This window comes from Eschscholzia californica, unplaced genomic scaffold (assembly GCF_041429995.1).
Source record: "Eschscholzia californica isolate CP2 unplaced genomic scaffold, dmEscCali1.0.p SCAF_5, whole genome shotgun sequence".
In the NCBI taxonomy this organism is placed as follows: domain Eukaryota; kingdom Viridiplantae; phylum Streptophyta; class Magnoliopsida; order Ranunculales; family Papaveraceae; genus Eschscholzia; species Eschscholzia californica.
Window position 1 is genome coordinate 17,238,968 of NW_028238472.1, and position 17,350 is coordinate 17,256,317.

General features: G+C 34.7%; 1 pseudogene across 1 annotated transcript; it reads right to left on the reverse strand.

The window, feature by feature from the left end:
• Positions 1–5,137: 5,137 nt before the first annotated feature.
• On the reverse strand, positions 5,138–9,412 carry LOC147537539 (protein GFS12-like; annotated as a pseudogene). The gene is made up of 10 exons (XR_015225875.1): positions 9,376–9,412; positions 9,246–9,283; positions 8,135–8,217; positions 7,922–8,033; positions 7,295–7,810; positions 6,739–7,049; positions 6,371–6,611; positions 6,221–6,294; positions 5,598–5,733; positions 5,138–5,423 (listed from the first exon to the last, which is right to left on the reverse strand). The product of XR_015225875.1 is annotated as a protein GFS12-like (transcript).
• Positions 9,413–17,350: the final 7,938 nt, after the last annotated feature.

The following is a 17,350-nucleotide window of genomic DNA, read 5'->3' on the forward strand; positions in this document are numbered from 1 at the left end:
TTAAATTTGGGTTGGTTAAATTTGGATTGAAGATTGAAATCGAATTTTGTTGTTCTAACAAAGAAGAGATACTTTTAGAGTTTGAAGAAGGTAAAGAAAAGTGATTTTAGTGGTGCTGGAGTTTAATATTTGTTGGTTATAGTGATTTTAATGGAGTTGAAGAGATATGTTGTTGTTTCAATTTCTTAGGGATTTTATCATGATTTTTCCCTCTCTCTAGGTCGTCTGGAATTTGGTTGAGCCAAAATCAAATTTCAAACTCAGAAATCTTGAACTGATTGAATCCATTCATATTATCTTCCCTGCTACAACTCGATCTGCTTCAAATACATCCATGGATGTTATCGTAACATCATCGTGGGAGTCGTCGTCGTCATGATCATCACACCAAGGTAAAATCTGTAAACTTGAACTATGATTTTGAATCATCACCCCATCTGATGAAAATCCCGCGTCTGGGATTTAGGGTTCAACCAAATCGCCACTGGAATTTGGTTTAACCAAATCCTAGAAAGATTTGGGACCAAATCACAGATCTGAATTTGGTTGTGTAAGAGAGAGAGAGTGATTGAGAGACAAAGAGAGAGATTAATTTATCTCTACCATATATTTCTTAAGAATAAACTGGTTTTTGACAAAGAAAGGGAATAAGAGATTTATTTAGCTAGTTTAGTGGTGGTGGTGATGGTTCTGGTGGAAGAAAGAGAGAAGCTAAGGAAAAAAATCAGTTATGTTCGCGGGCAGGTGGCCGACCGACCAACCCCCGGAGACAATTTTCCGCCAATAAAAATGATCAAGGACAATGTGGTAATTAATCTTGAATAAAAGGATAAAAAAGAAAAACAAAGTCTGATGTTAAAGTTGACTAACAGTTAATTGACGGAAATATGAAAAAGGAGGTCAAATTAGAAGCTGGACACCTTTAGGGGGTCATTTTGGTCAGTTGGTCATCTTTACGGGGGCAAAATAGAATTAACCATTTTCTTTTTTGCAAATATTTTTTCCGGTAGTCAAATTAAGTTTTGGCTTTCCAGAATGGCCCCTTCTAAATTTGTGGTTTCTTTTTATCTTGTCATCTATCGTTCCTCTCTGTCATCATCATCATCATCTTAATCACCTTCTTCATCAGTGTCATCTTCTGCGTCATTGCCTTAAAAAAGGACTTTCACAAATTTTTGTTCTCTACCATTTTTTTTTTCTAATTTCATCCTAATCAAAATTTCCTCCTCGATCAAAAATCTCTCTCCCTCGTATATTCATCTCTTATGAAACCCTCACCTAGATATGGGTGAAATTGCGATTTCTCTCATAGTGAAATGACAACTCTCTTACCCATGTCATATCTGGATGAAGGTTTCATGGGAGAAAGAAAGAGATTTTGGAAGAAGATGAATATGAATGTGGGATAAAGAACAGGATGAAATTTAAATCTGTAGAATTTTTGTGAATGATGATCTATGTGAAGAAGATTATAGTAGGAGACGATCTTAATAAGATAAGATAAAGGCAGGGGTAATATTGGGAAGTAAAATTACCTAGCCTTAATATAATATAAAAATGGGCATATGGGCATTTTGTGAAAAATAAAGGACCATGCAGGGGTCATATAGGACAATATTTCTATATCATCCATTTTCCTAATTCTGCAAATTTGTTTTCTTAATCATCCATTTTCCTTTTAATTGGACTCTATTTAAGTAAACAATATTTCTAAACAATTATAGGAAAATATCTAGCCGCCCAAATGATATATGAATTAATGGGTTTTCTCAATATATAACCTAAATCATCACAAATTATTTCTATTGCCAAATAAATGTCAAATAGTTCACTGCTTATAAGGATTTCAAGAATTTCATGGTTAAAATTAGAAATAATCAAAGATTTATCATTTGCTATCAATCAGGACAAATGAAAGGAAAAGCCATAACTAATTTGGGATCAAACCTTTATTTCTATTTACACAAGGATCTAACCATTATTTTGTAACCAATTACTTTTCACTCTATATTTTTTTGTAAATTCAAATTAAACCATCATCTCTTGGGGTTTTGTCCAAATTTTGTTAGAGTTATTTTTTGTCCCAATTACCCTAATTCAGCTATTTCTTTTCTTGTTGCACTCTCTTCTTCCACAAAAAAAAATGTTCGTTCTCTTGTTCATGCCGTAAACCCTAGTTCTCTATTAAAATAGAAAAAAATCTGATGAGAAACAATCACTTTCTCTAACGAAAGAGAGAATATCCTTTGTTCATGGAAGAGGACTATCCCAATTCATATATAGAGGGGGAATGTGATTGTTCTTAAGTTGAAACTTGTATCTATCTTTCCTGAAGTCTAATGAAAAAGACAAGAGAAAATGAAAGAAACACAATAGCAGGAGATGGTAAGGAAACGTTGATAAGAGAAGAGATGAAACATAAATTAAAGAGATAAATAAAGATATATAAGTAATTCTTTAGACCAAAGAAAAACTCCGAAAAGTTGGATGAAACACTAACTGTAAGAGGGCAGTTTCCAAATTGAGAAAGAAGATGGCTTGTGACGGTTTAGATGGTTGGAGGCGATTTTCAATTTTCAATTGGAGGCGGTTTAGTTGTAGGCGGTTTCTTGAATTGGTCCCTATTATGGCGGCTTATAATATATTTAAATAGGGGTTTGAGTGCTTTGTACACAACATCAACAACAAACACAACAACTCTTCTTTAGAGAGAGCTAAAAAGAGAACAAGTGAGAGAGAAATTTTGTTCATAATTTTGAGCGGTGTTTAATTTCTCGGCCGTCGAAGATCTAGTATAGAAGGTTAATTTCTATACGGTACCATCTTGGGACGAACTTGCGGGTTGTGTGAGTCGTCTTCATCTATCCTTCAATAAAGATTTCTTGTTCGCCCGAGGACGTAGGCTTTAGGCCGAACCTCGTTAGATTTCTGTTTACATATTTAGTTTTGGCATAGCTTCTCGATTACTCCAAAATAGTTTGAGGAATGCAAACAAATTGTACATCAGAGATATTTGACCTTCAATGTACTTTTTTTTTTTTTACACAAACCCTTCAATGTACTTTGAATCTATAAACTAAAGAAATCCAACCCCCTTCGGCTCTACCTTCTTGATTTGCACAACTCTTCTCTTTCTATGTCTTCAATTATAAAATAACAAAACAATCAAAGTCAAACGCCCATTCTTAATTTGAATCGGAGTAAATGTAGCTAAAGATAAAACAATATCGTCATACCTACGTAAGTTTTTTTAGATTAAGGAAAGATCAAATACTCAGATCTTCCTGACTTGACTGCTTCTGTCTATAATGATTGAACAATTTTTACTGGGTACATTTCAATTTCCATAGACTCCCATCCTCTCAAAGTCATGCCCCAAAACCATAGGGGCAAAATTTTCTTACTTAATCGGTAACACAAACCAAAAGGTTCTCTCTCTAATTTAAATAGAATTAGTAATCTCAAAATTTTCCTTTCTCATTAATGAAGAGAGATAAAAGTTAACTAATCTATTATATAAATCAAAATTTGAAGCCTTCGGACATTATTGCCTGATATTTGTGATTTTCTTTCTCTCTCTCCAGAAAACCTTTTAGCGGATTTCTCTTTTCCTCTGCGTTTCGGTTTCTCTGCAAAAAAATTCGGATCGGAGAAGAGAAGCCATGGTTGAGACGAGGCGCAGTTCAGCTTCTTCGAAGCGATCTCTTCCTTCTTCCGACGAACCTTCTTCTCCCACCGGCAAACGGTCCAAGGTTTGATTTTGTTAACCTTTCCCCAATCATCTAATCTTTTTATCTCTTTCTTTCCCTCTCTTTCTCTGTATACATGTATGTGTTTGTTTCTCTCTCTATCTTTTCCTTTTTGTTGGTGAAATTTGGAAGTCTAAAGGTTGTGACTTCTTGATTATGGTTAAGGCTTCGGAAACATCGTCATCCCAAGATGAGATTCCTTCTACTTCACAAGTTGAAACCCTGGGTTTATCTAAAGAAACAGGTTTGGAGTCTCAAGAAGGGGAACTTCGTTCCTCCGATCCTCCAATGGTTGTTGATGCCACAAAAGAATCAAATTGTCGTGATTCAGCTGTAGATGATAAACCTGCGGATGTTAGTAATGGGGTAGGCGAAGCTTTGCTTCCACCTTCAACTGTAGCAGGTACGGATCTTTTTATAAATCTTTTCTTTGCATGTGTCTAAAGGTTCTTCCTTTTTCAAGTTTTGTACTTGATATGTTGATTGGAGCTACTAATTTTGTTGTTCTAATGTGGAGATGGAGAAATTGTCGAAACCTGGTGGGGCATCATTCCGGTCGCTAAAACGATCCATGAAATCATCTTCAAAGGTTGCATGGGGCAAGCTTCTCTCTCAGTCCTCTAAGGTGAATTTCTATATGTTTTTTGTTAAGTCAATGTTAGATTGGCTTATCCAAGTTTTCTGTTTTGGGATCATAAGATGAGTTTCTTTAGATTGTATATTTACTTCTTGGCTTATCTATTATATATATAAAAACAGATTGTATATTGAAAAATCTCAACAATAATCATTTCTTTCTTAGAAATAAAATAACTAATTTACGAAAAAAAGAAACAAAATAAATTTCAAAGATTAAAAAAAGAAATTAAAATCTCTCTCTTTCTCTCAATAAAAGAATAACTAATTTGAGAGAAAAGAAACAAAAAAAATAATAACTAATAAAAATCTCTCTCTCAATAAAATATAACAATAAATTTCGTAATATTTGATTGATACAAGTGTCCGTGCCCTAGGGCACGGGACAAACATCTTTTTAATAAATTATATTGTCAAGAAGCCCTTCTCAAAATTTAAAATATAATCCTTCGTAGAACTAAAGTTACCTATTTAAAAACAATAATTCTTTACTTCTTAGAAATAAAATAACTAATTTAAAAAAAAAAACAAAATAAATTTCAATGGTTAAAAAGAGAAATAAAAATCTCTCTCTCAATAAAATAATAACTAATTTAAGAGAAAAGAAACAAAAACGTAATACAAAAAAAATAATAACTAATAAAAATCTTTCTCTCAATAAAATATAACAATAAATTTCGTAACATTTGATTAATACAAGTGTCCGTGCCTTAGGGCACGGGATATAACCTAGTATATATATATATATATATATACGGTACCCATTTACATGAAGCAAGAGTTGCATGAACAACAAAGAAACTAGCAACATATCTTCAGATAACCATCTTCTGTTCCCACAGCAAACAATCTTGAGAAAGGAAGAATACTTATACTGGATAGAAGAGACAAGTTTCTCGTTCCTCTATCCATCATATACAATTTCTGCGACGAAACGTGCCCCTGCCCACCCTGTGAAACAAAATCAGACAGTTTATACATCAAATTACATCCATCGGATATGAATGAACTAGTTGGAGAACTTGCAAAGGCACAATACTAGTTGAAATTCTAGCCCTTCATTATATGGACTATTATAGGAATATATGACAGGATAATGTGCAAAATAATAGAACTAATCAGATGACAAGCATTTGAAACTTTTACGCATGTCCATGAACATGACAGACATATTTTAGACATATTAGAGTACCATGCCCTTCATATACTTACATCATTTGTACATCTAGATAAGGAGGAAAGGCCAATCTTATTTCTGGAAATAGAAATAACATCTTGACCCCACACAGAGAAGCCTGATATGCCATCTGAGTGACCTCTGAAGACATTGGACTGAGGTGGCCAGCTCCTGCATAGGTCCAACAAGCTAATAAAAAGTAGATAGTCATACATTTTAAGCTGTATGCGAAGACTAACATGGCTCGCAGGAAGACGATAGAAATCGAGTCAGTAGCTGTGTCACGACATACATAAGAAAATCAATGCTTGAAATATCATCAAAGATAATCATATCAAAATTCAGCAATTGCACCCTTGTCGTGGCAACAAAAAATGGTTCTAGAAATTGATGGACTACTGCCTTCGTTCCAGAGAAGCTTAAAATATAATTTAGTTTATTTTCTTATTTAGATTAGGCAACCTAATTCCAGAGTCCAGACAATTTTTTTTTACAGTTTTCGTAGTCTAATGTGAAAGACACCCACAGCCGAGGCCAAGAGTGTTGGACAGCTGGAGAACCCAGAAACCAATAAGTAGGTTGAGCTTTTAGACACCAACAAACAATCATAACAGACTAATAGAGCATATAACGTTTACAACAGTATTACTAAGATTACCTTCTTAGATCCCAAACCCGTAGAGTTTTATCAAGAGAGCTAGAAACAACCAGATAGTCCTCCGGTGCAGACAACTGCATAAACGAAAAGAGAGAACGAATCATTTTTGCATGTAAATGTACAAACTCCGCTTTGGCAAGTTACCAGTACCTTAGTGACATATCCATCATGAGCTCGCCAAAAAGCTATGATGCTTCCACTTCTTGCATCAAGCAGCTTACAATGACCAGAACTGAATCCAGCCACAACCCAAGATGGTGAAGCAGCAGCTTTACCGGTTTGCATATTGTCAGATCCACATGAGCAAATTGCAGAAACAAGGGAAGAGTAATTTTCAACTGATTCACTTTTCCATAGATGTAGCTTCTGGTCACGACCAAAGTCAATGAATCTGCATGATGAGAGAGAGAGAGAGAGAGAGAGAGAGAGAGAGAGAGAGAATTTAAGTCAGATGGTACTCGAACAAATTCAGGTTAAGAAAATCAATTTCGAAAGTAAGACGAAATCCATAAGTTTACCTGAGTGAACCATTCCCTATACCGGCAACAAGCTTGTCGTCGTATTCTAAATGATGCATGCAGGTATACAAACTCCCACCAAATGCACTAGACAATACTCCACCTGATAAAGTATTGGAGCTAAGCATATTAATGTGTTCTGTATTCATCTTAGATGCAGCGGATAAAGAACTCAATAGATGTGAAGAATTTGCAGATGGCTCAGCATATGCTGAAATTAGCTTTCCGCTTTGGCTATTCCACAGGTGTATGGTTCCATCACAAGAAGCTATCCTTCCAGTGGAAGAGAGAACACAAATGTCATTGACAACCTGAAAGTTGGAAAACAAAATCTCAATAAATGATAATCTTATTGATTAAAAGAGAGTACAGATGTACAATGGCATTAACAATAAAACGAACGGGATATTATTTAGCAATAACTGAAGTGCCTAACTGAGGCCATTTAATCCAGTATTCCAGCGAGCACCGAAACAAATCTTCATGCATCAAACATTGTTCTGCCAAAATTGCTGCAAATGAATAATACACAAAATAGAAGATGCAAGAACTGTACCTCCTCATAACCATAATAACCAGATACGCATTCCACTCTGGGCAATTCCCATTTCTGAACCGTCCCTCTGAATCCAGGTCAAACCCCAGCACTGAAGATCATACTCTCATCATGGCTAACAGCTAATGATCTCAGTGCTCCAGGATGTGCACGAACAGAATAAACAATAGATGCTCGTATCTTCCAGGGAATTTCATCTTTCATGCCCCCAACACGACCAAGAAAATCTGGGCCATCCCAACTAGCAGCTGGACTAGGGAACCAGAACCAGGGTTCGCGATTTCCAAGGTTTGACACAGGCCTGATCAATGGAGTCTGTTGGTTATTATTTACTTCTTTATGACTCGTCATTTTCTTCAAACTTCCTACAGTTTGTGCCTGAGGAATAGACCATCCAACCCCGTTGAGCAACAGTTTTGCTGGATTGTAATCTGATGGAGGAATCTTGCTCAAAATCGGTCTTTGGGCAATTATATTTCTCACAACAGTTTTGGATGCTTCTCCTGTATATTCCCACTAATACGATAGGAAGTCAAATATGAGTGCATAACTAAGATGGGATCATGGGAATTCTCGTATAGATTCATCAGTTAATGTTGGTATGCTTCAGAGTATTAAATAGAATACCTTCCAGTTATGAGACCGTTGAAGAAATTGCTCTAGAAGCAACCAGGTAGCGCAACAGTGACGGAGCTTTTCTATGCCAATAAGAGAAGCAAGTGAAGGATATAAAAGTAACCTGCATATAGCCGAAGGAGATTCACATAAAAAAAATGACACTAATATTAATTCTTAAGTTGAAAACAATTTTTTAACAAACACAAGTATGATAGTACCCACACAAGATCCATGCGGCTTTCCATTTTAATATCCTCATCAAACTTCAATTTGGAAACTTGAGAATTAAACATGTTTTTTATTTTCTTCAACATAAAAATTTGATGATCAATCGTATTAGAATGGAAGGCTTTCATACAAATACAAGTGCTTCAGGCTTCATCGATGAAATTTCAACAACCATTCCAACTCGATGATCTAATGCTACTAACAATACTTGTTTACGTTGAATATAAAATGTTTTTAAAGCATATATTAAATGTGAATTGTTGCACACGTAATATCATGATGTACTTACATCTTTTAGACGTTTTGCATCCGTTACGAATTAAGCGAGTTTTTCCATTTCTTCGACGTGAAAAGTTGATGAATAATATTATTAGAACCGAAAGCTTCCAAACAAATACAAGTGCTTTAACGTTGAAATTTCAACATTAATTCCAATTCCATGATGTCAAGGTACTAGCAATACTTGTTCAAGTTGAATATTATAGTTAACAAGAGAAAATAAATTGGAGTTTATGGGAAGAAAGAAACACAAGGATCTTTGAAGAAAAGTGTGAGTTGGTAGAAAATCTTATAATCCCCATCAAAACTCTCTTTTTTATTGGTGTACAAATCAAGAGTGAAAGACATACACCAAATTTTTGGATTTGGTATTTAGTTGGGATGCTCTAATTAGTATGTAATCTTATCTTTTAATTTTGTTTCTCTTTGGAGTTGCAACCTTAGCAATTAATGAAATCTAATCTACCTTTTTCACAAAAACAAGAGAAAATAAATTTTTATTAAGTATTTATATATTGGGACGAGTACATAAAAACAGTTAAACTACAATCAATTCTTTGAGTCTAATTCTCATAGTTTGAGATTCATTATCATTAATAATGATATACCTTATGTCGTTCACTTAATTTTGTTACTCTTTGTAGTTGCCTCCTTCCTCTAAGGCTCTAACAGGTGATGTTGATGAAACATCAATATCAACCTTTTCGACGACATGTTCATAGACTCCTTTCTTCAATTTCAAGCAGCTTTGACGCCTTTCTCATCCCGAAGTTGGCCCATTTCTGAACCTTAGATAAACGCAGGGGATCCAGGACAGGATGCTTACCTTCTGAAGTACAACACGAGACCGTAAACCTAACATATCTGCAAATAAAAGGAATAATATCAATATCATATAAAAGCACAAATTTACCACAAGTTATTAACATATAAACAAAGTGAAAATAGTTAATTACGTGTAGCAGAGGTTGTTTGTGAGCGACTGAAGCCCATTATCAGTAACTTTGTTCATATGGTAAATCGTTGATCCAATGAAAACAACTCATTGGAAAAATCAAAATACATTTTTGATATATATATATATATATATATATATATATCATAAATTGCAAATATCAAAATATTTAAATCACCACATGACAAAACAAGAGAAGGAAAATTGTCCTTCCATGGAATGTTCTCTTGTAACTTGGAAGAGGAAATATATAACATTTTGCTTCTGCATGTTGGGAAGGAAGTGGAAGGAGACATTTACACAGTAGTCTAAATCTCAAAGATCTTATATTATTAAACGAACATCTAAAATTTTAATAACAAAATCTTTTCATTAATGGGTGTTTATGAGTAATTTCTAAGTTTTTATGTAGAAAAAGTTTTGGTTTTTGTTATAATGAGATAAACTAGTACTTAAAGTTATTTCTCTTTTCCATGCATGTGGATATTATTCTTTTTCTTAGCAAAGGAAGGATATTTATGTCGTCATGTGTTAAATATATAGAAAAATTAATGGCGGAACTGCGGAAGGCGAGATCTGAAGGATAAGTACGTATTAATAAATAACATTGTTAAAATTTCGTGACAATAGTTAATTGTCGTGTGAACTTAAGCAATATGAGCCTATTATGTAATTCTACAACTTCATGAACCAGATCTTATGATGTTATTGAATATTCAAATTTCTGCGTGTAGTATGTTCTTTCCATCCCAAAATTTCATGTGTACCTTTAATATAAAATGATGGTCATCTTTTAGGGATGTAATGTGTCTAATAATGGGTTCAAAAACATTGAACTATATATATCTCCAAGTTTTACTCTAACACTATTTGTGTTATTTAACTTAATTATTTCTTTTAGAAAGAGCTAATTGGTCCTTACTTAGACTAACCATTCCTCAATGGAATCAAATTTTCAACCGTTCTTAATAGCTATCATTTTAGATTTTTCTTCGTTGTTAATAAAATGTTCATCAAATATAAAGATTTTCGGAAATGACAAGATCAAATGAGTACAAAAGCCAACTATACATCATATACGATTTTAAAGTCAAGGAACTTTAATTTCAACGTGAAAAATAAAGTTCGTTCGACCCAATAATTTTGTGTCCCATCTAAACTCTCCCATACACCATTACCAATCATTTTTGTATTGTTTCCATTTTCTCTTGCATTCCTTTTGACAAAATTGTCGTTAATTCTCGTCACAAAAAGTCTATTTATTCTGTCGTTCCAATACCACCACCATATATATCTCCACTACCACCATCAACCGTCATACAACCACCACATTCATCACCACCTATAGCTACATACCTCCACCAGTAACTTTTATGTGTATTTTGTAAGTTGCCAAAACAAGTTAACATCAATGAAAGTTTTGTTAATATTTGATAACTTTATAGTAAATCTTTGATAAGTTATTTGAATGTTTTGTTAATGTTTGTATAGAAACGATTTTCTACAAATAGATGCACGTAATGAAGGCGAAAATGTCAGACCTAGTGAAGAAACTGAAGAGAACATTGACGGTAGTGATAATGATAGTGATGATGAATCGAGGGAAGAAGAAGAATTTTATGATAGTGTTGAGATTGTAATGGCTGGTGCTTATTCAGTAGTGTGTGCCGCGACAAAAGTAATAGAAATCTCAGGTCATCCGCAAATTGAGTATCCGTTGTTTCGACGTCCTATTACTAGGTTTGGGCATGAATTTATAGAAAGAGTACTAAATGAGGATCAAGAAAACTTTCGGCGGATGTATAGAATGTGTCCTGACGCATTTCGAAAATTATGCAACATCATCAGAGAGAAAACACCACTACGAGACACAAGATATATTTGTGTGGAAGAAATGCTTGCAACGTTCTTACTTATCGTTGGTCAAAATTCACGATATTGTACGGTACGCGAGACATTCGGTCGATCTCGTTGGTCAGTCAGTAAAAATTTTCATCGAATATTAACAGCCTTGAACACAATTGCACCGCAGATGATGGCCATACCTGCAACAACAACCCCTGCTAAAATAAAGGACAATACCAGATTTTATCCATATTTTAAGGTATCCAAACTTCATTTATAATTTTGTTTTACCTGCTTAATTTAGTTATCCGAACTTCAATTCTAATTTTTGTTTTACCTGCATAACTTAGTTGTTGACCTGCTAAGATGCAATTTTATTTTATAATGTTTTATTTAGGACTGCATCGGAGCTGTGGATGGTACACATATACCAGCTATGGTACCAGAACGCGATGAATGTGTTTATCGTAACCGCCATGGAATACCTTCTCAAAATGTATTAGCAGTCTGTAACTTTGATTTGGAGTTCATATATGTACTTAGCGGTTGGGAGGGATCAGCTCATGATTCAAAAGTGTTAAATGATGCTCTTACAAGAAGAAATGGACTAAAAGTTCCACAAGGTAACTATTACTTTTACGTTTACCATACCTATAGCAACTTATATCGTGCATCTAAAATATTTATTTTATTAGGTAAATATTATCTAGTAGATTGTGGATTTCCAAATCGGCGACAATTTCTAGCTCCGTATCGTGGTGTTCGTTATCATCTTCAAGATTTTGCTGGTGAAGGTTGTGATCCAAATATAGCTGTTGAGTTATTCAACCTTCGACATTCTTCTTTAAGAAATGTAGTCGAGAGGATATTTGGTGTGTTTAAATCTCGATTTACAATATTCAAGTCTGCACCTCCATTTCCGTTAAAGACTCAAGCAGAGATAGTATTAGCATGTGCAGGATTGCACAATTTTCTTCGCAAAGAATTTCGTACTGATGAATTTCCTCCAGAAGAAGAAAATCAGCCGTATTCAATTCCCTTTCCAGTTTCAAATGATGAAATTGATACTGGTTCGGTTTATCAATCCCAACAACGACAACGTGAAGAAGCTAATGAATGGCGAGACAGTTTGTGTAATCATATGTGGGCAGACGTTGAACTACAAAACTAACTTAACGTGTATGAATTATGTTTATTTTGTTTGAACAATGTAGGTTTATTTTGTCTGAACTATTTTATCATAACACTTGCTTAACGTGTATGATCTATGTTTATTTTGTTTGAAATATGTTTATCTTGAGACTACTTTGTATGAATTTGTCAATATATACTTTGTATAAATTAGTTTATTGGTAGACTAGTTTGAACAATGTATATTTGTTAATAATAGTATAACAGTAAATATTCATCAATTTTCCATCAATATCCACGAACATACAAATGTTCGAGAAAATTTTAAAAAATATCTTTAAAATATTAATAAAAATATGTTATTTAATATGATAAAACAATAATAATACTACTACTAATAATAATAATAAAATAATAAATATCCACCAATGTCCACAGATAGTTAGATGTCTAAGAAAGTAAAAAATAAAAGTATTAAAACAAGAAATATCTACCAATTTTTCGTCAACGTCTACGGATACCCAGATGTATATGAAGCTCCAAAAATATTCTTTTGTAGTATTGGTAAAAAAATATTATTTTTAACAACAAAACAACAATAATAATAGTAATAGTAAAATATTCAATACACATTTTGTCTAAGGGCTCAAATCTTTGAAATGTCTACAAGACTTTTTGTTTATGGACTAAATGTCTACAAGACATTTTGTCTACAAACTTTATGTCTTGAAAAGTCTGAAAATGTCTAGGAGACATGTTGTCCACGAGTGTCCCTATAAATCCACAACCACTACCCCCCTCTTATACTCATGAGGATGTAAACAAAATAACTGAAAGTGAGGATCTTCGTCGAGCGCAAGCCGCAGCTATAATCCACTCCCTCTGATTTTTATCTCTTTTTCTCTTTGGTCTCCTCTCTCAATCTCTCTTCCAGTCCTCCCTCTCTTAATCTCTATTCCAGATTTCCAGTCATGACCAAATCTCTCAACACCATACATAATCTATAAAATCCAAGAACAGAACTTCAATTTCTAGCCTATATATACAAACTTCAGAGCCATTTTCTGAGCAAGATTCATCACCTCAAAATCCAGTCAATATAACGAAGTCCAAGCAATATAACAAATTTCAGTAAATATAACAACCAATCTTGATAGAACTCTCCTTAATAGACTCCATATAAATTAATATTCAACTCTCTTTAATGAGACTCAATAACAACCATTTTTTATAGAAATTCCAGTCATGAATGAATCATACAAATAGACAAATTCATCTATTTGATTTGTTCATCAAATTAAACTCACCTCCTTCATTTGTGAAGTTCTCACTCTAGATCTCAATCTCCCTCTCTCTCCTCTCTCTCTAGATCTCAACCGATCTACACTCTCCCTCTCTCTATATCACAGCCGACCCCACTTTTAAAGGCACTTTATGTTTTTTGGTGAATAAAAGATAAGTCCCATGATATTTTAAAGACACCCATTATTTCTCAACAACCCTATCAAACAACCCTATCAAACACTTGAAACTTAATTCACATCAGAAAAAAATGACTTTCTTCCCCATCAGAAAAAACTGACTTTCTTTCTCATCAGAAAAAAATGACTTTCTTACCCATCAATTCTAACGTATCAAACGAACTCTTAATGTAACTCTCATGTAGTTCTTAGAGGAATAAGAATTATCTACCATGTAATTTTGTGATCGTGGTTTTCTAAAACAAAAAAAAAATAAACAAAACAAAATTGCTTAACGAGTTGTTGGGAATTATTCATATTCTTCATAGTAAGTACTTCGTCATAATGGACAAATTTTAGCCAAAACCATGACATACTAGTTTTCTGATATAGCTTTGAAAAGAAGATACAGTATTTACTTTCATTATCTTTTGTTGTAATAATGCATAAATAATCCCCATCCACGTGTATATGTTTTGCCCATAACAAACATACCAACAATATCTATGTGTATGTCTATAACAAAAATTAATCCTCGTGCAAGAAAACGACGTCACATGCAAAAATAACAAGAGGCATACGGAAGTAATGTTTGTTTATATGTGAAAGTCAAATCTTAATCTTACTCGAGGTACGAATATTTATTTTTGTCATACGCGTGATGCGTGATGCACTGATGCCTGATTTGTATGAATAGTTATTTCAAATTTATATAGGATCCTTTCTGGTGGTGATGTAGAACGCAGCGGAAATAAAGAAGACGATAAAATATACGAAAAACAATTAAAAGAAAGATTAAAATAACTCTCAAACTGATAAATTTTATTAAACTCAAGGGGGTTTTCTCTTCAATCTGAATATAATGGACAAACTAGATATCCTTTTATAGGATTATGGACTTTCCTAGATAGACTTGAATTAGACTTTCCTAAATAATTAAAATACTGCAACTTCCTAAATAACTAGACTCAAATCTAGACCTTTCCAATTATTGGAAATACTAAAATAACATAATTTCCTAAACCTAAATTATCTAATAATCATACTAAAATTGGGACTTCCTAAAACTACTCTTCATGGCCGGATGGCCCATGGCCCGGTTTGGTCATGGAAAAAGCCTCCACGCCGGGTGCCCCTGCATCAGCATCCCCTTCTCCCAAGAGGTTCGTCCCGAACCGTTTGATGAAGAAAAGTGGGATGTACCCGCATAAGATGAATTCTGCCATAGCGATCCTTAATTCCCATTTTGCACGAAAGGTGCATGAAATCCAAAGGTTAGAAAAAGGGACCAACTCACTAACGATAAACTGAAACCCATGATGCGAAGATTTTCGCAAAAACGATAGTAGGGAATGAACATCCAATAAATTTCGACATCTTCCATCATCTTGTAGTTTCATGAAGAAGAGTTCAGATACCATATTGTTCTTAATGAAGATTCGAACCTTGATATTCATCTCCCAAGCCATCACGATTCCTGCCTCTCCTCGTTTAATAAGAATTGGAATACTCGTAACGACGTTTGGACCATAATAATCAAATCTTTCTTCGATTCTGTCTACCCAATAAGAGTTAGGTTGTGTTTTTGAATAAGCTCCAAAGCTACCACAACCCCGCCCTTTAACTTTTACGGTACAACCTAAAGAATTATTGGTGTCGGTCAACGCTTCAATTGCACCTCCAGAATTATACAGATCAAACAAATCGGTCGGGGTAAAGGAACCCACTTGATTGTATTCTCTGATTGGAGATACAATATAAATTTTCCATTGTAGAGCACCGAAAGAAACTTCCGCCGTTTTGTTTGTCGGTACTATAGATAGTAACCCTGAAATCAAAGCATAAACTGCACTATCTCCAGTCCAGTTATCACCTGCAATCTCTTTGAGGAATTCAACATTGCTAGGATTGACAGAACCATAAAGTGTTTTTAACTTTGATTTGTTAACTAGGTCTTCAAGAGGTTCCTGTTTCGTTTGCCAACTTCCTGCTCCTTTATAGTTAAAATTACCCACAACTCCTACTAACTTGTTCAAGTTCCAAATCCTGATCAAATTGTTGCTATCCATGATAGGATCTTCGAACAAACAATCACGAGTAGATTGAGTTGCATATCTCGTTCTTAGAACAGATCCATCTGCTTCCACGGTTACTGCCAAATCACCCATTAGGTTGGGTTCTGATTGAGTATACCCCGTCAAAGAAAGATCAATCAGTGTGTCCTCTAATCGTTCGGAAATAGGAGGTGGATTTTGAGATTCTTCATTGTTCCTGCAATCCACATCACTCGGCTCGTCTTTAACATGTTCATCGAGAACCATTGGTGTCTCTTGGTGCTTTTCTTTCTCTCCACTCTGATCAGATTCCAAAAGCACAAAAATCTCATTCTCACATTTGTAGTAGAGGTTATCTGTACTGTTATCAGTAATAACTTTTGCATCCCTAACAGAGGAATAATGACTCGGGAAAGTCTCGTGTAAAGTATAATCAGTAACATCAGAAGTCAAATCCCCTACAAAATTTATGAAATCAGCATTACTATCTTGACGCTTCACTCCCGAACTAAAAGATGTCCAATTCATTCTAAAAGTCTGCTCAGCAGTAGGCATCAATGACCCATTATAAGTCTGAAAATTCCTTTTTGCTGCAGCATGACTTACAAACTCAACAAACCCATAACATTCATATTGACCCGTTTGCTTATTACGAATTACTTTTACATTAACAACCTCCCTTGTATTAGCAAAACATCCATGAATATATCTCTCATCCATCCAAGGTTGCAAATCGCTGATTAAAAGAGTTCGAACCTCATCGGCACTAGTTGGTTGAGGGTCTGGATACGATTGTTGTTGTTGTTGAGGCATCATGTAAGGTTGAGTTTGTTGTGGTGGTTGGTGTTGGTTCCAAGCAGGAGGTGGAGCTTGATATGGGTGAGGTTGCATCATAGCCCATTGTTGTTGTTGTTGTTGTTCCTCATTAGAAACTTGTGGATGGTTATAAGAGTATGAGAGGGTAGGTTGAGGTAAAAAAGCAATGGGGGGACTTACATAACTGAGATTAGAAGTTGGATTTTGATTAGGTGGTGGTGTTTGACACCATAATGTTGTGGGGGAAGCATGAATCGGTTGGTGGAAGTGGGAGAAGGTGAGGTAGTTGTTGCCTATAGTTGGGTTTGGAATATTAGGTATGTAAAACCCATGGGTGTCTAAAGAATTCAGGCTATAACATTCACGGCTAGGGTTTTCGTATGGGTGGGGAAGTGGACTAGGGTTTAGTGAAGGTGTAGGGTAATGGCTTTGTGTCAAACAATAAGGGTAATACGGTGGTGGTGGCGGATATGGTGGTGGAGAATAAGGTGGTGGTTGTGTCGGCACGGGATTTGTGAAAAAACGGGTTTGATTTGGTTGTTCTAAAGAATAGTAAGAAGATGGAGGGGAAGGACGAAAATATGACTTACTTGCTTCGTCTCCGGGTTCCCAATCATACGAACATGTCGAATTCTTCTTTGGATTATGATGTTCATCAATTTTTTGTTTG